Genomic DNA, 12,881 nt, shown 5'->3' on the forward strand with positions numbered 1-12,881 from the left:
ATAAATAGAAAGTATACAATGCAGTGCAGTGATCGGTGAACAGAAGATATCCAATTTTTGTTTCTGCATTTCCTCAACAATTAGCACTTGTTTTATCTCTACACCCTAGATGACTCTTTTTATTTTTGATACCACAAGAGCAATAGTGTTAATTTTTTACACTGTCACTGATGTATAACACAGGGTTGTATTAGATCTAGTTTCTGTTTTTAAAGGTTGGCTCATTCTAATGGCCATGTTGTTGGGATTAGCAAGAAAATGTTTCTTGTAAAATCTTGCTAATAAATGTTACTTTAAAATAAAATTCTATCATGGTTTTTAATATGTTGATCTAGCTCCTTATCCATTTGAACAGGCGTCAAATCTATCCCCTTACCTCCGGCTTTTAATGTGTTGGCTGTAAATGAAAGAAACATTTAACATGTGGCTTGGCTTTCATCGACCAAACTAAAGACTGTGATCAGCTAATTTAATTGAGAGAAATATTTAACTTTACAGGATAATGAATAACCCTAAGGTAAATCATTTATTGTGAGAAAATGAAGAGAATGGAATCAGAATTCAAAGGAACTCAGTAACAGAGCTGAATGCCATTTATTTGTCTTTAACATGTCATTAGAAAAAGTTAGATACACATTTGATAATTGCAAATGGTTTCAGACTTGATGGGACAATAACTTGGAACTTCTTTTGGGCACTGTTTTGTCACATAGGTGCAGGGATGCCCTGGGAAGCCCTGAAGAGGCTTGATAACAAGCTATTCATTTTATTCAGGTATGATGGAGAAGGGATCCACCTAAAAGATGAAGGACAGTAGCTCTCGAGGGCTGTATGGGTAATTTGATACACACAAGGCTTACAAATATCGATCTGGATTGCCAGTCATGAATAATAAGAAAAAAAGTTGGCAACAGAATGCAATGGATAGCTAGTGAGTTTATACTTCACAAATGCCTGTCAACAAAACAGTGATGTTTATATTTAATGGAAGGCAGGTTTACAAATGTTATAATATCCTTTTTGCTGTACTCGTACTGCCATTTCATTCACATTTCACACATACATTGTCATTGGATTTCATTTAACAATACAGAATTGTGTTAGAAGAAAAAATACATTTGTTTATGCAGCTGAAAGCATAGCTAGTTAGAATAATTTGTTACATAACTGATGATCACATCACACTATCTATATTTGACAAGTAAGAAATGAGCATTGCTACTTCTAATGACTGAGTATAAAAGTAAGAAAAAACTATATATTGGGACAAGATGTCAACCAAACATTTTTTTACTTTGATCAGTACAATGGTAGCTGAAAGCCTAAGCTGAACTCATATCAAAACACTGCATTTACATTATACCAGTAATAACCATTAATATTCTGACAGAATGATGTAAAAAATGACATGTTTGCTTGCCCCCAAAATGTATTTCATTTGATACAAAGCAAGAATACCTGCATATAGGGTACCTGTAAGACATGACAACTACTCACATATTCAAGATAAACAGAAACACTGTTTTTTCTCTTTTTGACTACAGAAATTTCTTAAACACTTTGGAGTATTTTTTATCTTAACCTTATATACAGATCAGCAGCAACAAGTGGATCTCTTGGGGCATTCCATTCATTTTCTACCATAAGCAGACAACAAAGTTCAAACACTGTTTCCTTGCAGGGATATTGGCTTTTGGTGTACACTCTTCCATGCACACAATGATCTCATCCATGAAAACAGGTTTCAGTCTATCCTCAGCCCTGTGCAGCTCTGGAAAAGAGTACATCACTACTGGTTGACCCGATGATGCACCACCACTTGGCCTGATTTTGTGTGAGTTCCATGTGTGCACAACGTCATCAAGTTCATCCTGCATAAAAACAGCACAGTGTAAATGTATAAAACAGATAATGGAACAATAACTTTTCCCAAGGTTGGGGCTTATTAAGTAATTAATACAAAAAGAAAGTGACCTCTAAAACCAAGCACAACAAAATAGCACTTTCAGCAAACAGCACATGCACACAGAGAGGTGCAAGACTTTAAACTGTATGATCCCTAATTTCATATGTAGCATTAACTTACTGATAAAACTGCTTTCTGAAACCAGACCCAAGGGAGCACTGGGGAACAGACTCCCTACTAATTTAAAACATTTGGCAATAAAAACAAATTTGCTCCATGCACATGTGCTGAGAAAGGTGTAGTTATGTCTAATGATAAAATAAATTCCATCAAATTATTAAAATGAAAATAAACTCATTTTATTCACAAAATACCTTTTGATATTTCTAAAAACACTACCAGAACATTTACATGTTCAACTTTTGAAACAGACATTACAGAGCATGTGTACACCCTTTTACCTGAATAAGATTAAGAAAGCAGAATTGGATAAGATTTTTGTCCAAAAAGTCTCCAGTGAAGTGACCATCATCCTGAAAGGTTTGAAATAAGCTCATCCAAAACTGTGCACTCTGTTTGCGGAGGGTAGCCCACCACCCTTCTATACGTTGGTTGGCTGTACTTCTTCCATAAACAAAACTTTTATCCCCTGCCAAACTGTCTGTGTGGTTTCTCCGCAGAAACATCTGCATTTGTTCGACACATCTATTTTCTGTGCCTCTGTCAGCACGTATCCTCTCTGGACATCCATTGATGCATGAAACTGTTTTCAGAAAATAACTTGCAATCAATTTAGGGTCGTTGTTTGTGACATAAGCCTCCATCCATAAAACATAGCGGCTAAAACCGTCTATGCAGCCACTAATAGCAATGCCATAGAGTTTTAGTTTATCGTAGCCATCCATGTGCCAAAGTGCATTTGGTCCTTTGCAGTTGTACTGACGTCTTCTCAATCGTCGAGCTCGTCTCAGTTCCACACCTTGTGGGTCAACCAATTTAATTATGCGTCTTACAGTATCTTGTGACACCACAATTCCACATTGAACTGCACGAAGATGTAGCCATCGATAACCTTGCATCTGACCACTGGTCATGATTTCTTGTTAGACAAAGACCATCACTTCTTCCAGGTCTGACTGATTCTTCCTTCTGAACAGCCCAAGTCTTTTACAAATTCTCTTTAGAGTTCGAACACTTATTATAGTCTGATGACTGTGTGCTAAAATTGCAAGTATTTCTTTGGTACTGAAAGAAAGTCTGAAGTAGAGTCTGACTAGGTCATCCAAATCTGACATTTCAGGAACTGTGTCTCTCACTCTGAGAGGGGAACTCTTGGCAGAAGACCCTGTTTTCTTTTTGAGAGTGGTTGTTTGCTTTTGCAGAAATTGAAGAGGGCAATTCGGTGTCCATAGGAAGGGATGTAATTTGCCAGAGTTGTGTCATCCATCAGCGCTATGACATCCCAATCTGCACAAAAACAGACAGAAAACACAATTACTTTTTTTCAAAGTCTTCCCTGCAAATCAGTGTTAAGATCACCCTTATGCCAATAGGAAAATACTGACTTTAAATAGCATAAAAGCTATATACTGTTTTAGGGAGACATACAATGGTGAAAGAAGGAGCTAAAGCATAGCCTTTCAGTAAATGGACCATCCTCTACTTTATTTAAAAATGAAAGGATTGGATTGATTATCATGTCGGTACAATAACACCGATTCATTAATATACAGTCTAATAAAGGGTATTACACATAGAACACACAATGAAACATTGTATATAATTATTTGGAACAGCAATTGGATCATCCATCCATCCATCCATCCATCAATCACATCATTTTGCGTTTCCATTGGTTGTGCGAACATCACATCACCCTGTGATCAAAGTTCAAGGCGGCTGTGCTCCCCAACCAGCAATTTTAGTTTTACTGTTTTATAAGAAACATTAATGAGTGTATTAAGTTTGATTTAGTGAACTGTAGCCCACCATTTCCGCACCTTAGCGATAACTGCACTGACAACAATGAGGGTAGCTCAGAGTATAAAATGTAATTTAAGTCTTGAGCTGGCACATAAAACACAGAGCAGGAAAATTATTTTGTGATTCTGACATTTTAACAGTTTGTATATTTTTCCGACATTGTACCACTAACAGCCTATATACAGTTATTTGCACAACATTAGTTGGTGCTAGCGAATGGTTTGAGAGGATCTTTAGTCAACCACAATCAGAGCAACAATCGGGGATCGGCAGCTGTTTATGCAAGCCATCCATTTTCCTGATTAATATATATAAACATGTATTTCACCTTCAATTTCATTCAAGTTTCTCTCCTCTGCTGTACGAAAAGTTACTCAATTGAACGCATCAAATACATTTCTCATGTTGGCAGGTGGTTAGTGTCTATAATTCAACTACTGGTTAATTTCCTTGGAAAACATTCAACACAAAGAACAATAAAATAAAACACAACCAACACTTTTGGGATAATTCCAGCAATCAGCAGCTAATAACCCTATATTCAATGCGTGTGATGTAACATTGTGGAACACGTTTATTCCTCCTAACGATGTAAGCTAACAAACATGCTAACAGCTGGTTCCGTTTTGGACACTAAACCAACTCTGTTGTTTTACTCACCTTCTGCTCTTCCAATAATGAAATGGCATCTTCGGGAAGCCCTCGGCCACCTAAAAAGTCACTTAAATCTGACATGTTCCCCAAGATTGCTGGACGTTCCCCTGCACGACTCACATCTCAGGCGATGAAGCTGGTTGCACCCAGATGCTTCCAGGTGCTCACCTGCATTAAAGTCATAATTCTGAGATTAAAGTCATAATTCTGAGATTAAAGTCATAATTCTGAGATTAAAGTCATAATTCTGAGATTAAAGTCATAATTCTGAGATTAAAGTCAGAATTCTGAGATTAAAGTCATAATTCTGAGATTAAAGTCATAATTCTGAGAAAAAAGTCATAATTCTGAGATTAAAGTCATAATTCTGAGATTAAAGTCAGAATTCTGAGATTAAAGTCATAATTCTGAGATTAAAGTCATAATTCTGAGAAAAAAGTCAGAATTCTGAGATTAAAGTCATAATTCTGAGATTAAAGTCATAATTCTGAGATTAAAGTCAGAATTCTGAGATTAAAGTCATAATTCTGAGATTAAAGTCATAATTCTGAGAAAAAAATCAGAATTCTGAGATTAAAGTCAGAATTCTGAGATTAAAGTCAGAATTCTGAGAAAAAAGTCTGAAGTCTGAGATTAAAGTCAGAATTCTGAAATTAAAGTCAGAATTTTATTTTATTTTTTTAGTGGCCCTACTACTCTTCCGTAGAAAAACTCTCCAGTGTGACTGAATTACAAAAATTATTCGAAAAAAGTGGGTCAAAATCCCTCCACAGTGATGTTAAAGACTAATTCAGTGCAAACACTTGGTGGCAGCTGTTGTTGCCAAAAGCGAAACAACTAATTATTACATTTAGGGAGCATTTTTTTCCCATTAAGCCAGTTGAGTTTGAATATTTTTCCCTTAGTAAATGAGAAAATCATTTTGTAATTATTTTGGTTACATTTGTCCTATATTAAAAATAAAGTTTGAAACATTTAAGTGTGACAGAAAAGCAAAAACTGAAGAAATCTGGAAGGGGCAAGAGCTCTTCACAGCATTGCGTTAATCAGCAGCAAAATCCTACTAGCTAGATAAAAAAACCAGGATCAAAGCCGTGTAAGAACTGAGTCAGTGTTTCACAGAACAACTTAAACAAACACCACAGCAAATTTCAGGGAAAATGCCACTACAGATTTCTAGAATCAGCCTTCACACATATTATTTACTCTAAACAAACCCTAAGCAAAAACTGCTGCTCACGTTTGTGTGGAGATGCTAAACTTTATTTATGTAAAATAACTGCACTTTTTTCATATTTGATGAGTACATTTTTGTCTATTGTATGCAAAGTGCCTAACAGGCTTTCCTGGCAAGAGCCATGTACAATAAACCTCTAAAGATGTTGAAAAGTTTCAGAGAATGTTTTCACAAGTTTTTAGTTACAGAGCAGAAAACCCAACAGACTGCAATAGCTAAACACTTCATTTTGGCCAAGTCTGCATGCCTACGTTCAATGTGTCATCAGCTTGTCATTATTATTGGATTATGTTTCTTTAACAAGCTGAAATCACAAATGATGAAGAAAAAGAGAGCTTGAATGAAAGTGCACCTTCCAGCAGGTCATTGTCCTGCTGGAAAAATAAGTCGTGTTATAAAGTCCAGACCTAAATCCAACAGAGAATCTATGGCAAAACCTAAAATTGATATCCACAGAACCTCTCTCTCCAAGAGGGTGAGGTTTTAAATTAAACTTGAGCTAATTGGCTCAAGCTGATTGGGCAAAAGTTTAAATCTGTAGATGTGCAAAGCTGGTAGGTACAAACCTCAAAAAACCTGCAGCTCTTAACACAATAAAAGGTAGAAAAAATAGAAACCATCTGTATTCTTTCACTTTACAACGATGCACAACTTTGTGTTGGTCAATCACTAAATACTCTGAAAATACTCGTTTGTATTTAAAATGTGACAAAATGTGAAAAAGTTCAAAGGGCATGAATACTTTTGTCTTTCTGTAAATAATCATTAAGCTACTAATTCCCATTTTCTTTTTCAGTTTTAGTTAAATAAATTGAATGTAAGGTTTTATTGTGTCTTTAGAAAATATCGATCTCATTTAGTAATTTTCTAAATGTTTAGGATTTTTACTTTATGTAAATGTATATTGATATAAATTAATATGGAGAACAAATCTCTTGTCTACCTCATCCTGAACAGTCATAATCTGCGCTAAACACAACAAGACCAAGGAGCTGAGTTTTCTCAACACAAACATATGCAAAACATCATAAAACGGTGTTTAAATTATTTCCTCCTATTCTCTGCCCAAACACCACCTCTTACATATACCGTTTGGAAGAACAAAGGACTGTTGCAGTTGCTTCGGTGGGCGGGTTCGGCTGTTGCTTCCGCTTTCTGGACATGCACACAAGAAGGCGTGTGATGCTGGTGGCTCCTATGTTGCCCTCTTTCAGGCAGGGGGAAAACCCCTTCACTCAACGTTGTTAGAGACAGTGTCTCTACTGGGAACTCTCTGGTTGCTTTTCTGTGCTGCATGGTGGCGCAGTTGGTAGCACTGTTGCCTTGCAGCAAGAAGGTCCTAGGTTCAATTCCCAGCCGGGGGTCTTTCTCCATGGAGTTTGCATGTTCTCCCTGTGCATGTGTGGGTTCTCACCGGGTATTCCAGCTTTCTCCCACAGTCCAAAGACATGCCTGTTAGGTTAATTGGTCACTCTAAATTGCCCTTAGGTGTGCAAATGAGTGTGTGCATGTTTGTTTGTGTGTTGGACTTGGAGACCTGTCAAGGGTGTGCCCTGCCTCTTGCCCATAGACTGCTGGAGATAGCCACCAGCTTCCCTGTGACCCACTATGGAATAGGCGGTAGAAAATGACTGACTGGCATGCATGGATATACAAAGAGATATTTCTGAGGTACCTGTGCTACCGACTGACTGCTGCTTCTGTTTCAGTCCTATCATAGTTATCACAAGGTGAGAACAGGTATCATGTCTGCTTGAGGACCACCAAGTCAAGCAAAATAATCATGCACTCTCACACATCTTCAGTTACCATGGTTTCCCTATTTGATCTGATACGCATGTCTTAAAGAGAATCCATGCAGGCAGACAAATACAGATAGGTCTCAGTTAGATTAGAATAAGGATATTTCCTATGATGGTACCAAAACTAATTTTTGCAAACTTGTTGAAAGATTAATCATTGTAACAAATAAAAAAGCTTTAGCTCTCATGCAACCACAGTCTGTCCAAATATGTCTGAATGTCTGCATGCAATCATTGTAGATCCCACAAAATCATACATATTTGAACCCCATATTGGCCTACAAGCTATTCCGGCTCTCCATCATTTGGTTGTTTAGCAAAGCATTAATGGTAATCTGGATGCTACTATACCTGAAGAGCCTTTCCTCGGATTATTCTAGAGCTCTTATGAGAAAGCAGCAATAGAAGCATCTAACATTCAGTCAACACTTGAGATGGGCTCACTTAGACATATGAAGACACACATGTTGACTCAATGTCCAAAAAGATGATCTCATTTTGCTAAAAAAAAAATAGAAATATGGAAAGTAAAATGTTTGAGGTTTATTGCAAAACTGTGATTAGATTAAAAAATAAAAAACAAATAGCAAAGTTGAAACTGGTGAAATGTGCTCTGAAATCACAGTTTTAGTGATTTAATGCTACTTTTAGGTTGTACATACACTTTTGCACACAGCTCTGTATGTGCTGTTGTTCTGTAATGTTATCCCCTATCTGGACATCCGCCTGCCTCTGGCTTGCAGCTGTGAATAGTGCAGAGTGATGTGCAGGCTTCATATTTGTATTTGTGGGGGCTCTAAAGCCTGCAGGCTATTCAACTACAAGTAAAAGGACATTAATTCTGTGAGTTTGTCCTTCAGGTAGTTTCTCTCCCCACACTTGCTGCTTTTTTTCAGTTTTGCTTAAATATTGTAAAACATTAAACCTTTATCAGTTGCTAATTTATAAGATTAACTGCTTCAATGTACTCTCACCCTTCAAATTAAATTAACTGCCAACACATTCAAATTGTGATTGCTGCCTGGCTTTTATATGTGAGAAGGGTGTTAAACTGCCAAAGAGTTAACAGTGGTTACAAAAAGCCATTGTATCTTGAGTATTGGTATTAGATGACAGATAATTTCTGATTTCTGAAGTTTCTGATAATTAGTAATATAAGGAAAACATAAATCAAGTAAAACACAAGTGGCTGTAGCATTTACATTTTATGACAGCATAATTTGGAATCAAAAGCTGAAACCACAAAGAAAGTATTTGATGTTTTTCAGAACAAATAAGTGTGTACTGTACAGTGTGGGGGGTCAGGCTGAACTTTGCCAGTAAATTTGTTTGCAGTAGTGTTTTAAATGTCAAACTGATGGCAGAATAACAGAAAGCCTGCTTTTTCCAGTTCATTACTTATCAATGTTTGGATAATGCTTTATGAACAATCAACCATAAGAGCATTGTGACAAGTTTGGTTGTCCGATGATCTAACACCTTCCTCCTACTTCCCCATGTCTAAAGGGATTGCTCAATCCAGCTCTCCATCCAACGGGTCCGGACTTCCCTAAACCTGAAAGATCTTACTAAGCAGGTTTACTGAAAGTTCTGTTTAAGCTGGTGTCGGGAAATGACTCGCCTAGCCTCTGACAGCCTTCATCCAAAAGTCTCACCCTTCTTCAACTGGAGGTCCGGGCGACCAAGTAGCCTCTCACAGTCATCCACACCTTCAACAGTCACTTTTGTTCACAGCTGCTCATTCCCTAATTTTACAACTGGCTCTTGGTATATGGGCTAGGTTAATTTTAGTGACTCGGCACAAGCCCCAAGGGCGCTGTTTTAACAAACTTGACTAAGGCAACCTATAAAAACCTCCCTAAAATATCTTAGAACCAGGCAACAAGACTTTTTACCACCAATGAAAAACCAACAATACGGTGACTCAAATAATTGAATGTCCACAAATTAACTAGAATTTTATCTGCTTTCTTTAATTAGTAATGCTTTTGCAGGGGTCAGTAACAGCTTAAATTCAGCAACACAAAATAATTTCAATAATAGAAATGAATCAATCAACTCAACCTGTCTTTCCCTGATGCTGAAACTAGTGGGTTTGGAGAAGCTTTGAAGATGGAGGCTCATCCATGCACCTGATGGAGAAGTTTCTTCTGGTAACAATGAGTGGTTTCTTGAAGGAAAGACGACTTAATCTTCAGTTTTCTTCCTTTAAGTGGCAGGCACTGATGCTCCAGGCTTCGATGGTTAAACAGGATCTTTGTCGTCATATGTCTCAGAAGACAGTAGTTTCCAGAGGCTGAAGAGTTGAAGGAAACCCGGAGACATAAATGAGGTTGATTCAGGACTTCCAGAATCCTGAAACTTAGAGCAATCAGCTGTTCACCGATCAAGTTCACTTCTGTTGTCTGGATAAAAAGGCTTTAGATTAAATCAGATTCTTAATTTTGAGGTACAGTCCTTTCTGGGCTCACGGGTTGATCCTCTATTTTAATGCAGTCGATCAGTTGGGCTGTGTCTCTGTTCCTTTTCCATCTGAGCTTCTTTTCTCCATCCGATCTTGTTCGCTGGTCTTCTGCGAGAAAACAACCGCTGTTCCCTTTTTTAGCATTGCTTTTATGGTGCTTGATGCCTTCACCGGTCAGGCGCTTATTAGGCTTCTCAGTTATTGCACAACCTATTCAGCTCAGCTTCTTGATTATTGCTCAATACTTTAGTCATGGTCACTGTGACCTACTGATTCTGTTTCTCAGCCTTGGAGATGCCGATAATAGCCATGCTGGTCTGTAGTCGCATCCTCCCGTCGCTGTCAGCATGCAGCTGGCTCTCGTCACTCCTAGTCATCCTACAGTTCTTTCCCTAATGTGCTCAGTTTTAAACTTTACACACTATTACACATTCCATTCTTCAGCTTTCAGCATTTACTTTAAAACACAGTTACAAAACCATCACTTCATTCTTTTTATTCATGCTTTACAAATGATTAAAGTTATATCTCTTTCATATTTAGCTGATTGAGAATGTCAAACCTTAATGTTTCTTTGTGTGTTGCCCTGCGATGGACTGGCGACTTGTCCAGGGTGTACCCCGCCTCTCGCCCATAGACTGCTGGAGATAGGCACCAGCTCCCCCGCGACCCACTATGGAATAAGCGGTAGAAAATGACTGACTGACATGTGAAAGAATATACAAACATCATACATCATTTATTTGGATATACTTGTTTATATTTTTGCAAAAGATAAGACAGATAATATGTGGCAGATAATATGTGGCTCCACACAGGCCTCTGCAGTAGCTCAGCTCCAGAATATGAGAACAAGCTTGTTTCACTACCCACTGCTTCAACTGTGTGTTTTAGTAATTATTGCATGGATTACATATAAGGATATTTATTGTAACGTTTATGGAGTTAACTGTGAGCAGTTACTAAATGTACTAAAGACCTCACCTTATTTTGAGACAGGATTTATCTTATTGACAATTCTCCTTCAACTGACCTCTGAATAGAAAAGCTTAAGCACTGATAAGGTTTCAAGAACCACTGTTAACTGGTTTATTTATTCTATATCTACTGTGATGTCAAGGGCAGAATAGCAGGAGGATGTGTTCAAAGACATTTTTATAATTTCACTGGAGCCAAGAGTACTGAGCTAGCTCAAGTACTGTAATACCTTTTTGTCTGTGTGACATTTCAAGTTGAGGAAGCTGGTATCCTTCATGTGATTTTATTAAATCAGTGTTACATCTTGCATTAAATTGTTAAGGTCATATTAATAAAATAAGAAACTGTGACCATCAGTGGGACCCTTTGTGAGGTGCCTTGAGACGACATTGTTGTAAATAAGCGCCGTTTAACTAAATAATCTGAACTGAAACTATCTGTGTAGTTATGCTGCTATAGGCTTAGGCTGCTGGAGGACATAACGACCACTTTCACCCTCTTCGCTACATTCTCACACTACTCTCCAATTTTGCATTATTTGCTGTTATTTCAGCTTTTAACCTTGTTCTCTCTATTCTCTTTTAGAAGCTACACCTGGCCTGGCTCTGTGTCTACCTGTGACACCTTTCTGGTGAGGAGAATCGTCTGAGCTTCTGCTGGCAACAACTTAATGCTCACCCTCTACAGATGATCCGCATAGCCCTGTCTTTTAGTGTTTAACCCTTTCTCTCTCCTAGACATGGCTACTGACTGAGCTTTTACTGTAACTAACTCTATGTGCTCTCTTTCAGACTCTAACCTTGAAAACTGGCTCAGAGTTTATCTGTTCTTTCTTTCTAGGTGAAACGACTAAAGGAGCTACATCCACTAACATTTACTTTTTCTTCCCATAGAAAGGACTTCTGGATCAGTGCTTCTGTGTTCTTTTTGTGTCTCTGCTCTGTTCTCTCAAACCCCCAGTCGGTCGTGGCAGATGGCCGCTCACACTGAACCTGGTTCTGCTGGAGGTTTCTTCCTGTTAAAAGGGAGTTTTTCCTCTCCACTGTCGCTACATGCATGCTCAGTATGAGGGATTGCTGCAAAGTCAACGCCAATGACTGCCCACTGTCTCTACATGCTCATCCGGGAGGAGGGAATGCTGCAAGTCACTGACTAGATGCAATCTGCTGGGTTTCCTTAGATAGAAAAACTTTTTATCCAATTTGAATAAAAATTGGATAAATAATGCACTGTTCAATTGTTAGGATTAATTGGAATGTATGTACTTGACTGTTGTGAAGTGCCTTGAGACAACATGTGTTGTGAATTGGCGCTATATAAATAAAACTGAATTGAATTGAATTGTTCACAGGTTTCTTCAGCGTTGATTTATTTGTATGTGTGCATATTAGTGTAGAGTAGGTTTGTTTGTAGAGTAGGTGTCACCTAATTTGTCACCTGGAAGTCCAACGATGTTACAATGGTGAGAGGAGTAGACACTCAGGGCCTAAGAAAAGCAATGGGCCAGGCTGGCTATTAGTGAAGCACAGGAGAAGCAGCCCCAGGCCAGAGAGGCACAGGCAGAGAGGCAGGGTACCGAAACAACACCCACATGGTCTCATTGTTCATGGGAGTCTTCCCACGGCGTAAATCCCTCAGGTATTGCTTTTTCCGGACAGTAACATGCATGAACATATTGAGGTTGCTGGTCAAGTGAAAGACTTTGTACATTTGATCCGAAGTAAAGTCTGTTTTTTGTATATCCTGCTGACTTGCTAGCTCCAAAAAGTCCATGTGCATTCCGCAGTCCTAGGAGAATCCTAGTATAGAATCCTAGCATTGTCCTAGCCTGAGTCCATTGCCTCAAATTTACTTCCA

At 38.2% G+C, this 12,881-nt stretch overlaps 1 long non-coding RNA gene across 1 annotated transcript; it reads right to left on the reverse strand.

Annotated features, from left to right (window-relative positions):
* Positions 1-578: 578 nt before the first annotated feature.
* LOC124855766 lies at positions 579-9,701 on the reverse strand. The gene is made up of 4 exons (XR_007035137.1): positions 9,647-9,701; positions 4,550-4,711; positions 2,368-3,373; positions 579-1,871 (listed from the first exon to the last, which is right to left on the reverse strand). It is a non-coding gene; the product is annotated as an uncharacterized LOC124855766 (long non-coding RNA).
* Between the last annotated feature and the right edge of the window lie 3,180 nt (positions 9,702-12,881).

Source organism: Girardinichthys multiradiatus, chromosome 19, assembly GCF_021462225.1.
Source record: "Girardinichthys multiradiatus isolate DD_20200921_A chromosome 19, DD_fGirMul_XY1, whole genome shotgun sequence".
Taxonomy (NCBI): Eukaryota; Metazoa; Chordata; class Actinopteri; order Cyprinodontiformes; family Goodeidae; genus Girardinichthys; species Girardinichthys multiradiatus.